Raw genomic sequence first — 15,584 nt, 5'->3', positions numbered from 1 at the left:
TGAAACTTGAATGGATTGCATTACTTTAACCAAAAGACAAAACAAAGACAAATACTAAATTCACAGGGTTTAAAGACTAAACAGTTTAGCAGTATTGGCAGCAATCGAATGAATTTAATAAGCAATCTAAATGAAATGGTTAATCTATTATTGAAATTAACAGTAAACTTATCATCAATTTCAATATGAAAAACCTAATAATAATACAAAAATTTCAAAATAAAAATAATTAAAAAACTAACCCTCGGTGGTTGATTTGGTTGATTTTCCATTTCTGACCGTGAATGATTGTGAGGGTGGCTCTGAGAGATGGAGATAGACGGATTTCGCTGGAGATGAGGACTGATTTCGCCGGAGATGGGGACTGATTTCGTCGGAGATGGGGACGGATGTCGCCTTAGAGAGTGAGAGATGGAGATGGGACTGAGTTGTGATTTAGGGTTTTAGGTTATGAGTTGCGATTACGGGATATACTGTGGATGGTTCAGTGTTCCGATATATTAATATTCGTGTTTGGAATTTGAAAAAAAATACGCGTTGCGATAATAATGGCACTTTGAAAATCGCATTGCGATAGTCAGCATCGCGTTGTGATAGTCAGAATCTCGTTGCGATAGTCAGAATCGCGTTGCGATAGTCATAATCGCATTGCGATTTACATATTCGCATTGCGATAGTCGGAAAATCGCAATGCGATAGTCAGAATCGCGTTGCGAATCTGGAAACTGATTTGCGATACCGGAGATCGCGTTGTGAATTATCGATCGCATTGCGATTTAGTTGGTCATTTTGGCAAATCCAAAAAAAATTGGTTAAAATCGTATATTATAAGGCATTTTTGTCACTGAGGTTATTTTCTCTTGTTTTAATAGTCTTTGTTTAACAATATTTGTATTAAACAAAGTTGATTAATAGTTTTAATAGTCCTTGTTTACAACCACTACACTCTTCCTCAACTTTATCTTCCTCGTACTTTGTTTCACAGTCACTGCCAAAAACAAAACCCTACAGTGTTCACATGAAACCTCAAGACAAGCCATATTCTTTTGAAACACACCGTTATTACATCTATTCTGCATTAACACACACAGCGAAAAAGACATTCAATTTATCACACGAAAAGATTTGACTAAATATTTTTTGCATTTGCAATAAGCAGTACAATTACGTTACATTACATAAGATTAACCATGTTACAAATTAGTAAAAGTATACAATGTTGATGTTGTTTTACTGACTCTGAACCAGAGTGGCATAAATAGGATCATCTCCCATGGAAGCCATAATCCCACTCGCTTCCATAATAAGAATTAGGCAAACCCAACCAGAACTTGGATGCCTCGGCCGCTCTCTTCTTTTCGACCCTCCGGTCCAGCCTCGCTTGTGAAGCATGCTTGCTAGTAAACATCCTCGAATGCATCTCCACATAGATTTTCTTGTATTTGGTCTTGTTTGGTGGTATGCCATTCTCTTCCATGCAAGCCACAATTTCCAATGCCATCTTGAAGAAAGCAGCCCTCACATATATATCAGCTAGAGCATCTAATAGACCTTCGTCTGGTTTCAATGGCAGCGGAAGAGCGGGAGAATCAGACTCTGTCGCGGCCGTCTTTCGGTTGGGTCCAGAATTGGGTTACGACTTGAAGTATTTGAATTAGAGTCGTCACCTATCACTTTAAAAACATTTAGTGGATCGGACACCATCTTACATGATCTGCACTTTACCAGAAATATGTTGAGTTCGGGAGTCGGTTACGGTCAAGGAAGATTAGTACCCTTGAACCGCCCTTTTGGTACCAATTAATTTATCGATTGTCTTAATTGCGAAAATTAAAAACTCAAATTGAAATTTAAAAACCCGATTCAAATTGCTTACCTTTGATCAATTTGAAGGTGTACCCTTGAAAAGTCGAGAAACGTATTAGAGGGGAAAATAAAATAAATGAAATAAAAAATATAAAAATATAAAACAAAAATATAAAGAAGGTAAAGATAAAAAGGCAATAAAATAAAATAAAGAAAGTATAAAATAAAAGTAAAAAAAGAAAATAGGTAAAATAATAATATAATAAAAAATAAATAAAATATAAGAATAAAATAAAGAATAAAAAACAGAACTAAGGATATAAAAATACAGAAAATCAAGAAAATAAAGCAAATAATAATATACCTATTAAGTAAATAAATAAATAAAAACAAACAAATAAATAAAGAAATAAATATAAATGAAATAAAAATAATAAAAACAAATAAATGTAAAACTAAAAAATATATATAATAGCGAGAATAATAAAAGAAATGAATAAAATATCTCTATAATAAATAAAGGGCTAATATAAAAGAAAAGTCAAAATTGGGGCCAAATTCGGAAGAAAATTAGCGTTAAAAATATGAATTAAGGAGTGAAACGAAAGATTCAAAAACAAAGGGGACCAAAAATAGGATTAACCCATTTTCTTTCAAAAACATGCGGATCCCCTAGGGGATCCGTTCGGGTCGGGTCGGTTTAGTGGGTCCGATATAAATGCCACCAAATCCCCAAATTACATTCATTTCCCTTCTCCAAACAAACACCTCAACCCTCGCCTAAATCATCTCAACTCTCTCCCTTCCCCGATGGCCGACCACCGCCTGGTGACCTCTCCCGTCGTGACGCTGCCACTCCGGTCTTCGTATCCGGTGGCCGAAAAAGACCAAACTCTCCTACAACCTCCTTCCGTCACCCCGAAGTCGTATTCGTCCTCAAAATCACGAAAGAGCTACTAGATCATAGTAGATCTAGCCTAGAAAGTCCTGATTCTTACCCTTTTCGGCGAAAACTCTACACATTTCCGATGCTTTGACGATCCGAGACTCTTGGCCTTGGATGTTGTTCTCGGTCTCTGTTTCTTTAGGTTGTCTTGTGATATCTTGTGTAGCTACTGTTGTGGTTTTTTACTGCGTGTTTGATGTTTCTGTGGCACCGTTGTTGTATTTAGGTTGTGGCTATATTGTTGATCTTTTGTCTCGATTTATTGTTTGTTGGTTTCGACTTGTTGTGTTTGGTGTACTGTTGATGTTCTCATTTTTTGTTTGGTTTGTGGATGCTCTTTGTTGTTGGTGTGGTTTCGATCTGTGTTCCCGTGGGTTCTGTTGGTACCGTGCTTTGCATGGCCTCACTGAGGGCTTTTTATAGCCCGGTGTTGGCCGTTTTGGTCCCGAGATGAGCGGGATTGTGGTCGTTGTGAGGCCGGTCGTCCTGGGATAGGTCAGTCTTGGGATTATCGGCAGGCCATTTCGCTTATTCTTCAACAGTTTGACTGGCGCGTGTTGTCACGTGCGCTCCCTTGACCCCCTCTATGATGTGTCTTTGTTGATTTTGTTTTAGAGTTCCCAAACCTTAAACTTCGAAGGGCTGGACCAGGCCCAAATCTGGTTGGACTGCTACTTGACCGTTTCATTGGACCCTATTTTGAACCTGGACAAAAAAAATAATAAATAATATAAATAATAATAATATAAAAAATATATTATATAAACAATATTTTCAAAAACATATAATATATAAGTTTCCAAAATGTTTTTTTAAAAAACTATATATTATACGTATTTTCAAAAACGTTTTAAAAAACTATATATATATATATATATATATATTCAAAATGTTTTTAAAAACTATATAATATATAAATGTTTTCAAAACTATATATTATATAAATTTTCAAAAATGTTTTCAAAACTATATATTATATAAGTTTTCAAAATGATTTTAAAAACTATATATTATATATATTTTCTAAAATGTTTTAAAAACTATATATTATATAGTTTTCAAAAATGTTTTAAAAACTATATATTATATACATTTTTAATACATTTTTAAAAACTATATATTATATACGTATTTTCAAAGACCGTTTGCAAACTATAATATATATATATAGATATATATGTATAAAAAAAAAATATATATATATATATAGACGAAAATTAGTGTCTACAACTGCCCCTCTTTGTCCTTTTTCGTAGAACGGAAAATAGGATATAAAAATACACAAATTTTCGTTCGGTGGAGTTGAAAAATTGACTCTGAAAGAACAACTCCCTGTTGAATTGAGTTACGGATGACTCCTCCGTCTCGAAATCGAGTCTATCATGAAATGGGACTGAAGCCGTAGTTCAAAATTTGAATTGGAATGTGGCTTCTCGTTGCCAAATTGTAGTCAACTTCAGTCTTCTTCTCGATTTAAGGGCCCTGGTTAAAATTTTGACTGGAAAGTAGTTCTATGACTCTACCATGTGGTTGATAGGCCTTCGAGCTGAAGGAAATCGAACTCGAAAGGTCTTCGTTGACTGATAGCTTTTCTCGACTTAAGTTATCCTACCAAAAAATTATTTATTATCACTAAGGCACGGCTAAGCCATGTCCTCTTCTTGACTTGAAAACCTCGACTACAACCGACAATAGTGTATTGATGTATCATCGAGCTGAATGGAATCGAACTCGACAGTTTTTGTTGGCAGATAACTTTTCTTGACTTAAGCTATGCTGTAAATCTGACATGCCCTTGAGCTGAGTGTAGTCAAACTCGAAGGTCTTTGGCAGATAGTCATTCTTGCCTTAAGCTATGCTGTAAATGATGTACCTTAGAGCTGAGCGTAGTTGAACTCGAAGGTCTTTGTTGACAGATAACCCTTCTAGCCTTGAGTTATTCTGTAAATGATGTGCCTTTGAGATGGGTGTAATCGAACTCGAAGGTCTTTGGTTGGCATATAGCCTTTCTCGACTTAAGTTATGCTGCAAATAATGTGCCTTGGAGCTGAGCGTAGTCGAACTCGAAGGTCTTTTGTTGGAAAATAACCCTATTGCCTTGAGTTATGTTGCAAATGATGTGCCTTAGAGCTGAGTGTAGTCGAACTCGAAGGTCTTTGGTTGACAGATAACCCTTCTAGACTTGAGTTATACTGCAAATGATGGGCCTGGGAGCTGAGCGTAGTCGAACTCGAAGGTCTTTTGGTGGCAGATAGCCATTCTAGCCTTGAGCTATACTGCAAATGATATGCCTTAGAGCTGAGCGTAGTCAAACTCGAAGGTCTTTTGTTGGAAAATAGCCCTTCTTTCCTTGAGCTATGTTGCAAATGATGTGCCTGGAAGATGAGCATAGTCGAACTCGAAGGGTGGCAGATAGTCTTTCCAGCCTTGAGCTATGCTGCAATAATATGCCTTGGAGCTGAGCGTAGTCGAACTCGAAGGTCTTTTGTTGGAAGATAACCCTTCTAGCCTTGAGTTATGCTACAAATGATGTGCCTTGGAGCTGAGCGTAATCAAACTCGAAGGTCTTTTATTGGCAAATAACCATTATCGCGTTAAGTTATGCTATAAATGATGTGCCCTCGAAGCTGAGCGTAGTAGAACTTGAAGGTCTTTGGTCGGCATATAACCCTTCTAGCCTTGAGTTATGCTGAAAATGATATGCCTTGAGGTTGAGCGTAGTCAAACTCGAAGGTCTTTGGGTGGAAGATAACCCTTCTAGCCTTGAGCTATGCTGCAAATGATATACCTTGAAGCTGAGCGTAGTCGAACTCGAAGGTCTTGGTTGACAGATAACCTTTCTCGCCTTGAGTTATGCTGCCGATAGTTTCTAAAAAATGGCTTCCCTTCACGGGTCTAAGCCGGTCATAATTCTTCAGGTGGTTCCCCTGAGTGGGTCTGAACCAAGTAACGTGATTTTTGGATGACTCCCTTTCACGGGAAAGCCCATTGATAAATTCTGTCAGCCTGATATCTTTCATCATGGAATTGAAATCTGGCTTGAAAATGTTAATTGGAAACCTGCTACTCGTTATTGAGTTAAGTTGATCTGGATTCATTCTAAATTGGCTATTGAACCCATCTGAAATTGATTCTAAGATCTGTAGATATGTCAAGTCAATTGAGGTGTAGATTCTCACTGCTGAGTCAAGCAACCACCATTGATCTTTAAAGGAGATTTCGAATCGAGTATCTTTCATTATGAAGTCGAAACTTACTCTGAAAGCTGCAAAAAATTATGCATGTAAAAATGATAAATATAATACTCTTAAGTACATCTAAGATGCATGCAATATGAAATAGCCTTGGACGGAGTCTCGTGCTTTGTCTGCCGATCTTGATCCTTGGAATCGATCATGCCCCATTTTCTTCTCGGGTTGCAACCTTTCATATTTGAGACTGTCCTGTTTGAAAATATATTTCTTATTTCTCTTATTTAGGAGGAAAAATGATATGAAAATAGAAGAATTCTGTAAAACATTGCCTCTTAATTTAGACTCGCAATCAAATCAAATCAAATTATAAACATGAGTTCAAAGAATATCAAATGAATCAATAGCTCTTTAATGCTTTCAGAGTTATAGCTCTTTGACAAGTATTCAAGTGGATGAGTTGGCTTTAGGTTGACCTAAGGTTTCAGCCATAAAAAATGTCATTTTTTCGGTTATTGCAACATGTTTTTTCTTTGGCTTGGCATTTTAATTGGATGCAGACAAAATAAGGTAACTAGCATTATCAATTACTATACCTTCTATTTCGGTACTCTAAAATCTTCCATTTGTTCAATTTTGTAAGCTCCTCTAACAAAGTAAGTACAGAAATGTCTGCTTAAAAATGAAATTCTTGAGTGCTCGTGTGAATTTGACTATAACAGGTGTTCCTTAACTCCCTTAGTCCATTTTTACCAAAACTCCTTATCTAAATTTGCTGTTGTCTGGCTAGATGAATCCAAAAAGCCGGGGCATGTAACCAATTGCTCTAGAGGGTCAACTTAATATCATTGTATAGATATTATAATCACCTTTATCAGGCTAGCTGAATATTATCCATAAAGTCGGGGCGTTTAACCAATTGCTCTAGAGGGACAACTCAAGCTTTATTTTATATTATAATCACCTTTATCAGGCTAGTTGAATCTTATCCATAAAGCCGGGGTGTTTAACCAATTGCTTTAGAGGGACAACTCAAGTTTTATTGTATATATATAATATATTATAATTTGGGTATACGGGTTCAATTTCTTAAGTTTGTCAAGAAGAACCTGTTATAGTCTAGGTGTTTTTGAAAGTCAAGGAATCTCATCTTTAGAGTTTAATTTCCAAACAACTGACCTAAACTAGATTTGATTACTCGACTATTTCATTTGTGAAGATCATTATCATCACTGAACGTCTTAAAAAAAGTATAGTAATTGTCATATACAAAAGATGCCCCATGTTGTCTGCACCTATGTATATCTAAATACCAAGCCTTATAAAGGGAGAAGGCTATATTGGTTATTTGCAAGAGAATGGTACGGTGTTTGAGCATATCTTCTGGGGTAAGGTCAAAGTTCTTTGTTTTATCGGCTTTTAATCGTGTTACCTTGTCAAAGATCTATAACTCCGATCATTTACAAAGTTTCTTAATTCAGTTGATAGTCAATGAATTTCAAGTCTAAATTTAATTCAGTGCTCAGTATGAATTCACTTAAATATCCAAAAAAAGAAAGTTCAATGTTACAAAAATATGAGAAAGTTAAAAAACACAATCAAACATGATGCTGCAAAATGGAATAAAGCCTCATTAGGATGCCCCATTAGTTAGATTAGGGCCTTCATCTGCACTTGCTTGATATAGGCCAGATAACTTGGCCACAATTTCATCGACCAAAGACTCTTGGCTTTTTGTGATTGCATCCAGAGTACTTCGACTGCTCTAGTTTATATTATCTTCCAACTTTCTCTGGAGCTTCAACATGTTCTCCTCTGAGCAATTTTGGCTTCCATCTTCTTCTTTTTTGAGCGGGTGTTATGCGGATGGGGCGTGTTAAATGCTTGATGTGGTACATCCCGTATTTTTTTTCTTTTTTTAAGGAGACATGTTTCTGTTAGTTAATGTGAATGTAAAGAAATGAAAATAACAAAATGCAAAATATATTTAAATGCATAATGCATGCAATGTTCGAGGCATTGATCCAAAAAATGTGTCCGTTAGTATAGATAACCCTTATTGGGGACAAAAGTATTACGTCTGAAGAGACAAAAAAACATTTTGATGGTATAGATCCCGAACAACCTCTGATAAGTTGATTCGTCTTCCGTCTTTTTTCTGTCACCAGTTGAATATCCTGTCGAACCGTTCCTTCTTCTTTGGCTAAACTGTGCAAGTGACGAGCTGCTTGCCCGAAAAAAACTCGAATGACTGCATCTCCAGCTTTCACTCTCTGCTGAGCCTATTCCTTAACGAAAGTGACATTGGATTCCTCTATCGATAGGAACTATCTGAAGCTTCCTTCTTGAATTTGTCAATAGTGGCATGTTGTCTTTGAAGGAGCTTTCCAAGTCAATATCCTTTTCTCGTCTTGCCCCTGTAACCTTTGCCAGCTCAAAAATTCGACTTTTGGTGTGCACAGTGTAAATCCCAGACCCTTCTGAATTAGACTTTTGTATTTTTCACCTCTTGTATTATAATCCCTTTGTCCATTAATGTAAATTATTTACGTTTAACGAACACATTTTTGGTGGATCAACACCTCTTTCGAATGATGCAGATGATGGAAATAAAAATAAAAGAGAGCAAAAGTGAAAAGAGTTAGTAAAATAATAATCAAAACAATCATGAAAATAAAAGTATACCCCACATGATATCTACCCCACATGCTTATTATTCCTACCCGAACATGATCTTTATCCCACAAGTTGATTTTGAACAAGTCCTAACCGCATAAACTTCTAGTTCACATGCTTTGAACATGAAATAAAGTAGGAAATAATATCGAAATAGCCTAGGGTTTGCAATGATGTTTTGGGGTGGGCTCTAACTCCTTGTAGTCTCCCGGTTTAAGTTCTAAAAAGGTACCTGAGTTCTCCTTGCTAGTGCCCCCTTGGGCTTGCCAGACCCTTAGTCCTAAGCCCATTACAAGCATATGTGGACTAAGTTAAACTCGAGAGGAAACATTCTCTTATGCCCATACGGAGAATAAATTCACACGAAGGCATAAGGTATATGAATCCAGAAGGTTACTTGCTAGGCCTATACGAAGAATAAATTCTCACGAGAGCGTCGCTTTCACCCCCCACTTAAAACGAGTTTGGAGCTCGGGTATCGAGCCTGAGATGAATTTTTTTCAAAAATCTGAAATCATCGAAAGAAAACTTCAATACAATTATTTATTTGAAAAATAATCAACGATAAATAATAAGAATCGAATAAATCAATTAAAATTTAAACTTATAATTTTCACTCAAAAAGACAACCGAAAATTAATTTCGGTCTGACTCACTTACCTGTCCCCAGCAAAGTCGCCAAGCTATCACTGTCGTCTTTCGGTTGGGCTCAAAATTGGGCTACGACTTGAAATATTTGAATTACACTCGCCACCGATCACTTTAAAAATATTTAGGTTGATCGAACAACATATTACCTGATATGCGCTTTACCAGAAATATGTCGTGTTCAAAAGTCGTTTACGGTCAATGAAGGATTAGCACCCTTGAATCGCCCTTTCGGTACCAATTAATTTATCGATTGTCTTAATTTCGAAAATTAAAAACTTAAATTGAAATTTAAAAATCCGATTCGAATTACTTACCTTTGATCAATTTGAAGGTGTACCCTTGAAAAGTCGAGAAACGTATTAGAGGGAAAAATAAAATAAATGAAATAAAAAATATTAAAAAAATATAAAAAAAATATAAAGAAGGTAAAGATAAAAAGGTAATAAAATAAAATAAAAAGTATAAAATAAAAGTAAAAAAATGAAAATAGGTAAAATAATAATATAATAAAAAATTAAATAAAGAATAAAAAACAGAACTAAGGATATAAAAATATAGAAAATCAAGAAAATAAAGCAAATAATAATATACCTATTAAGTAAATAAATAAATAAAAACAAACATAAATAAATAAATAAATAAATATAAACGAAATAAAAATAATAAACACAAATAAAAATAAAATATATATATATATATATAATAGCGATAATAATAAAGAAATGAGTAAAATATCTCTATAATAAATAAAGGGCTAATATAAAAGAAAAGTCAAAATTGGGGCCAAATTTGGAAGAAGATTAGCGTTAAAAATACGAATTAAGGAGTGAAACGAAAGATTTAAAAACAAAGGGGACCAAAAATGGGATTAGCCCATTTTCTTTCAAAAACACGCGGATCCCTAGGGATCCGCTCGGGTTGGGTCGGTTTAGTGGGTCCGATATAAATGCCACCAAATCCCCAAATTACATTCATTTCCCTTCTCCAAACAAACACCTCAACCCTCGCCTAAATCCTCTCAACTCTCTCCCTTCCTCGATGGCCGACCACTGCCCGGTGACCTCTCCCTTCGTGTGATGCCGCTCCGGCTGTCGCCTCCGATGGCCAGAAAATACCAAACTCTCCTAAAAGCTCATTCTCGTCACCCCGAAGCCAAATCCGTCCTCAAAATCACAAAAGAGCCACTAGATCGGAGTAGATCTAGCCTAGAAAGTCTCGATTCTTACTTTCCGGTGAAAACTCTTCGCCTTTCCGATGATTTGACGATCCGGGACTCTTGGCCTTGGATGTTTTTCTTGGTCTCTGGCTTCTTTGGGTTATCTTGTGATATCTTGTGTAGCTACTATTGTGGTTTTTTACTGCGTGTTCAATGTTTCTGTGGCACCGTTGTTGTATTTGGGTTGTGGCTATATTGTTGATCTTTTATCTCGATTTACTGTTTGTTGGTTTCGATTTGTTGTGTTTGGTGTATGTTGATGTTCTCGGTTTTCTGTTTGGTTTATGGATTCTCTTTGTTGTTGGTGTGGTTTCGATTTGTGTTCCCGTGGGTTCTGTTGGTACTGTGCTTTGCATGGCCTCACCGGGGGGCTTTTTATAGCCCCAGTGTTGGCCGTTTTGGTCCCGAGATGAGCGGGATTGTGGCTGTTGTGAGGCTGGTCATCCCGGGATGGGTCAGTCTCGGGATTATCTGCCGACCGTTTTGCCTGTTCTTCAACAGTTTGACCGGCGCGTATTGTCACATGCACCCCCTTGACCCTTCTCTGTGGTGCCTTTATTGATTTTGTTTTACCAAACCCTAAACTTCGACGGGCTGAACCAGGCCCAAGTCTGGTTGGATTGCTACTAGACCATTTCATTGGACCCTATTTTGAACCTAGATAGAAAAACAAAAAGAAATAAATAAATAATAAATAATAATAATAATAATAAATAATATATTATATAACAAATATTTTCAAAAATATATAATATATAAGTTTCCAAAATGGTTTTTTAAAACTATATATTATACGTATTTTCAAAAACGTTTTAAAAAACTATATAATATATATATTTTCAAAAATGTTTTTAAAAAACTATATATTATATATATTTTCAATATGTTTTTTAAAAAACTATATATTATATATATTTTCAATATGTTTTTTAAAAAACTATATATTATATATATTTTCAATATGTTTTTTAAAAAACTATATAATATATAAATGTTTTCAAAACTATATATTATATAAATTTTCAAAAATGTTTTCAAAACTATATATTATATAAGTTTTCAAAATGATTTTAAAAACTATATATTATATATATTTTCTAAAATGTTTTAAAAATTATATATTATATAGTTTTCAAAAATGTTTTAAAAACTATATATTATATACATTTTTAAAATGCTTTTAAAAACTATATATTATATACGTATTTTCAAAGACCGTTTGCAAACTATATAATATATATATATAAAATAAAATAAAAATATATATATATGGACGAAAATGAGTGTCTACACCTGCCTTCTTCATCTCGCACCTATCCTTTATCTCTTGCCAGAGCAAGAGTGCTTCCCCTGGTTTTCTAGCCAATGCAATCCCATTTGCTAGAGTGCCATAAGTAGAAACATTGGGGTAAAATCCGTTTTCCTTCATTCTTTGGATTACTTTCTTAGCTTCTTCGACCAGTCCCAATCTACAATATCCCTCCACCAACATATTCCATGCGACCAAATCGACTTTCACCTGTGGATCTCTAAGCATCTCGTCAAAAACCTTGTTAGATAACTTCGGTTGACCAGACAAAGCAAAAGCTTTCATCAATGTTGTGTAACTGGTCTTCGTAGGAGTGATTCCTTGCTCCCGCATGTCGTTGAAAAAGGCAAGAGCCCCAGCGCTGTCGTCAATCAATATGCATCCGTCAATTAATATATTATATGAAACCACATCGGGCTTAATCCCAGCATCATCAGCCATGTCCCTTAGCAGTTTCTTTGCCTTGTCCATTCGCAACTGCTGGCAATAACCCTTGAGAAGAATATTGTAAGTAATCGGATTTGCTGGCACGCAAATTCTGGTCATTTCGGCAAGCACTTCTCGTGCTCTATCCATCAATACGGCCTTCACAAAGGCAGAAACAATTGTTGTATATGTAACATTATCGGGATGACTAGCTTTATCATCTTGACGCCTACTTGCTTCTAAAGTCTTCACTGTGTCTGTAACTCTACCTGTCTTCATATAACCTTCCATTAATGTCGTATATATCCTAGAATTTGGTGCATATACTTTCGGCAATAATGGTGGTTCACTGGACGGCTCAATCGAATTAGGAAGCAACTTCTCAAACAGTATATCATCTATCTTGTTTTGACTCGAATTTTTTGTATCTTCCTCTTCATCGTCATCCTCCCCATCATAGTCGTAGTTGTCATCATCATCGTCGTCTTCCTTAGCACGTTCTAGATCTTCCAAATATGCATCTCGGAGGATTTTACAAAGATCATTCCTTCCTTCCCTCATAGCTTGAACAATTTTCTCAGCCGTTTCAAGATCATCAAATCCAACATAAGCAGCAACGAGGGAATGCACAGTAGTCATACAAAAACGTATTCTCTGCTCAATAATCCTCTCCAACACGAACACAAGCAAATCTTTCCTATCATCTCTAGCACACAACTTTATCATAGCATTGTAAGTCAAAACATCAGCTTCACAACCCCATTCACGCATTTCATCGAACAGTTTCAGAAACTACTTTTGTCACCCAAGTTAGCACAAGCGTTAAGCACAGCATTATAGATTTATAGGCAGCCATGTCAGGTTTAAAATCAGCAACAATTGAAGGAGCCGCGGCAAGTCACGGCATCAAAAAGGCTTATCGACTCAGAGGGTGACTCAGTGGAAAGCCGCGAAACGACGGCGCTCCATGCTTTGACGTGGGGGAGGTAACCAGAGCGAAGCATAGACTTGACGAGGGAAGAGGCGTAAAGGGTATGCCCGGATTTCCCCGAGGTCGATGCCAGGAGGCCGAGGGAGTTGGCGTCGAGTTGGTGAAGCTGGCGTTCATTGCGGAGGTGCGTAGTGATGATTGAACGAGCGCGTGATAGAGATTGCGGAGTGGATTGGTAAGAGAGCTGACAAACTAAGCGGCTTAAGCAAGTAGGGGTGGGGAGGTGAGGGGATTGGGAATAATGGGTCCAAGGTTGTTCGGTTTTCCTTTGGCGGAGGAGAGAGAGAAGGGTTTGATCATCGTTACTGTTTTTATTAGAGGGAAGAGATAAATCAGTATCGGCGGGTTGAGTTTGCTGGTGGGCTATAGCTTGCAAGCAGAATGAACGCGTGGGCTTAGAGGAAGTTGTGGTGGTGGTTGAAGGCGGAGAAGAAGGTGGCGGATGAAGGGGAGAAAGCCAGTGTAGACACTATAGCAATATTGACCTATTGCGGCGTTTTTAAGCGCCGCTAAAAGCACTCGCGGCGATAGTAAAAACGCCGCAAGAAGCGCCACCCAAACCATAGTCACTAAAGTTAGTGATGTTTGTGAACAAAAAATGCTGCAATAGGTCGAGATCTATAGCGGCGTTTTTGTATACAAACGCCATTAACGACTGTTCATATTTCATTTTTGCTATACATCACCTAAATTTAAATATCATGTAGATTTATCTAATTAACAACAACCATAATTTTTAATTAAGATACAAATTATGCAGAAAAATACTTAACAACAAAATAAATTAAAATTTATAAACATTAAAATTAAACGTAATGTAGTTTGAAATTGTTCTCTAGAATTTAATCTAGGTTTTTTTACTTTAAATTAAAAAAACAGTTTTCATTGTTTGATGAAGCATCGTTAAGTTTTTCCTCCCTGTAAACTGTATATGGAGAACATCTTCATCCATTTCACCAAATAAATCCCCTAGCTCCGGTTCACCAAGAAGACTCCTTGCACGCTTAAATGCTTCACTTGAAACAGATAACGTCCTTCCACCTACGGTATGAAACTTGATTGGAGGTGGTTTGGGAATTGAATCAAACATTAAACAAAAAATCAAAGTAAAAAAGAAAAGTGTTTACTTGGAGTAACAATAGAGGCACCGTCTTCTTCATCGAGGATAGATAATGCTTTTGCAATTGAAGATTCTTTCAACGCCATAGATTTCCCCAATCTGGTTCTAAACATCGGGTATTTATCCACTTCTCTCTCATCGTTCTCAATAAGTTGTGAACATCATGCGTTCAATCTATGAAATTTGAGAGTACAAAATAAAAATATAGCGCCAGAAAGATTCAGAGATTATTACCTTGAAGTAGGAGATCGACCATGGAAGGGTATGGAGCAATAGGAGTTCTTTTCGGGTCATCATAGGGTTTTGATGGCAAGAACAGACCGGAAGCCTCCCAACGATAATTTGATTTGGCGTCAGAGCAAATACGCCACATGGACATTCTGTTGATTTTGCTTAGGGATTTTGGATTAAATTTTCTAAAGTTTTATCCACAATCAAGTTCTCTTACACTGTCCATACATATGGGTGATCGAGTTTATAAATCTTCTCTTATATACCTCATTGTTTCAGTTAAAGAGCAGCACAAAAAGGCCCATTTCAAATGAAGTAAACAAAGGAAACAAAGTAACTCAGAGGATATATATCCTTAGTTAATGCTACTTTAACTAATCACTTAAAGTAACAAGTAATATTGATAGTATAAAAAACAAAATTGATGTTAAGAAACATAAAGACTAATGATCTCACTCAGACTCCAAGTCTTAACATTGCGGAAAACCAACAAGAAGGAGAGATGCAAATAAAATATCCTGTTTTGAAGGAATAATAATTCTGTTTGACAGGAAAAGTGAGTGCATCGTACCTTTGCGGCGTTTTAATTGTTCTTTAAAACTGTAAGTGAATTGAAGGACCACTTTGCATGTTGAAATATAAAGAATGCAAAATACAAAATAAAGGGGGATTATTAATAAAATATTGCTAAGAGAAATAATCTCCTTCTATCAATATGTTCAAATTGACCTTCCATTTTATAAAACAACGTGATGCAAGTCTATGAAACTCGAACATACATGCTTAAGTTACAGTTCACATTAAGTTGTGAGTATAAATGGTTGATCAACATACATACAAGTGCTAAATAAAGATTCAAACTTTGTATGTCATACTCAGGTGAATAGGGATTGTTTGCGATATCCCTCAGATTTTTGACCAAACCTTCAATATAGTTCTGTATTGATGATAAAAGAAGTATTATCTTTTCACATGTATAGAAAATAATAATATAATATTATCAGGAAGCGAGGAAATCAAT

General features: G+C 36.0%; 1 pseudogene; it reads right to left on the bottom strand.

Annotated features, from left to right (window-relative positions):
- Positions 1 to 1,264: 1,264 nt before the first annotated feature.
- On the bottom strand, positions 1,265 to 14,418 carry LOC120124043 (annotated as a pseudogene).
- Positions 14,419 to 15,584: the final 1,166 nt, after the last annotated feature.

This window comes from Hibiscus syriacus, unplaced genomic scaffold (genome assembly GCF_006381635.1).
Source record: "Hibiscus syriacus cultivar Baekdansim isolate YM2019G1 unplaced genomic scaffold, ASM638163v2 tig00110410_pilon, whole genome shotgun sequence".
In the NCBI taxonomy this organism is placed as follows: domain Eukaryota; kingdom Viridiplantae; phylum Streptophyta; class Magnoliopsida; order Malvales; family Malvaceae; genus Hibiscus; species Hibiscus syriacus.
This window is presented reverse-complemented; position numbering and strand designations above follow the sequence as displayed.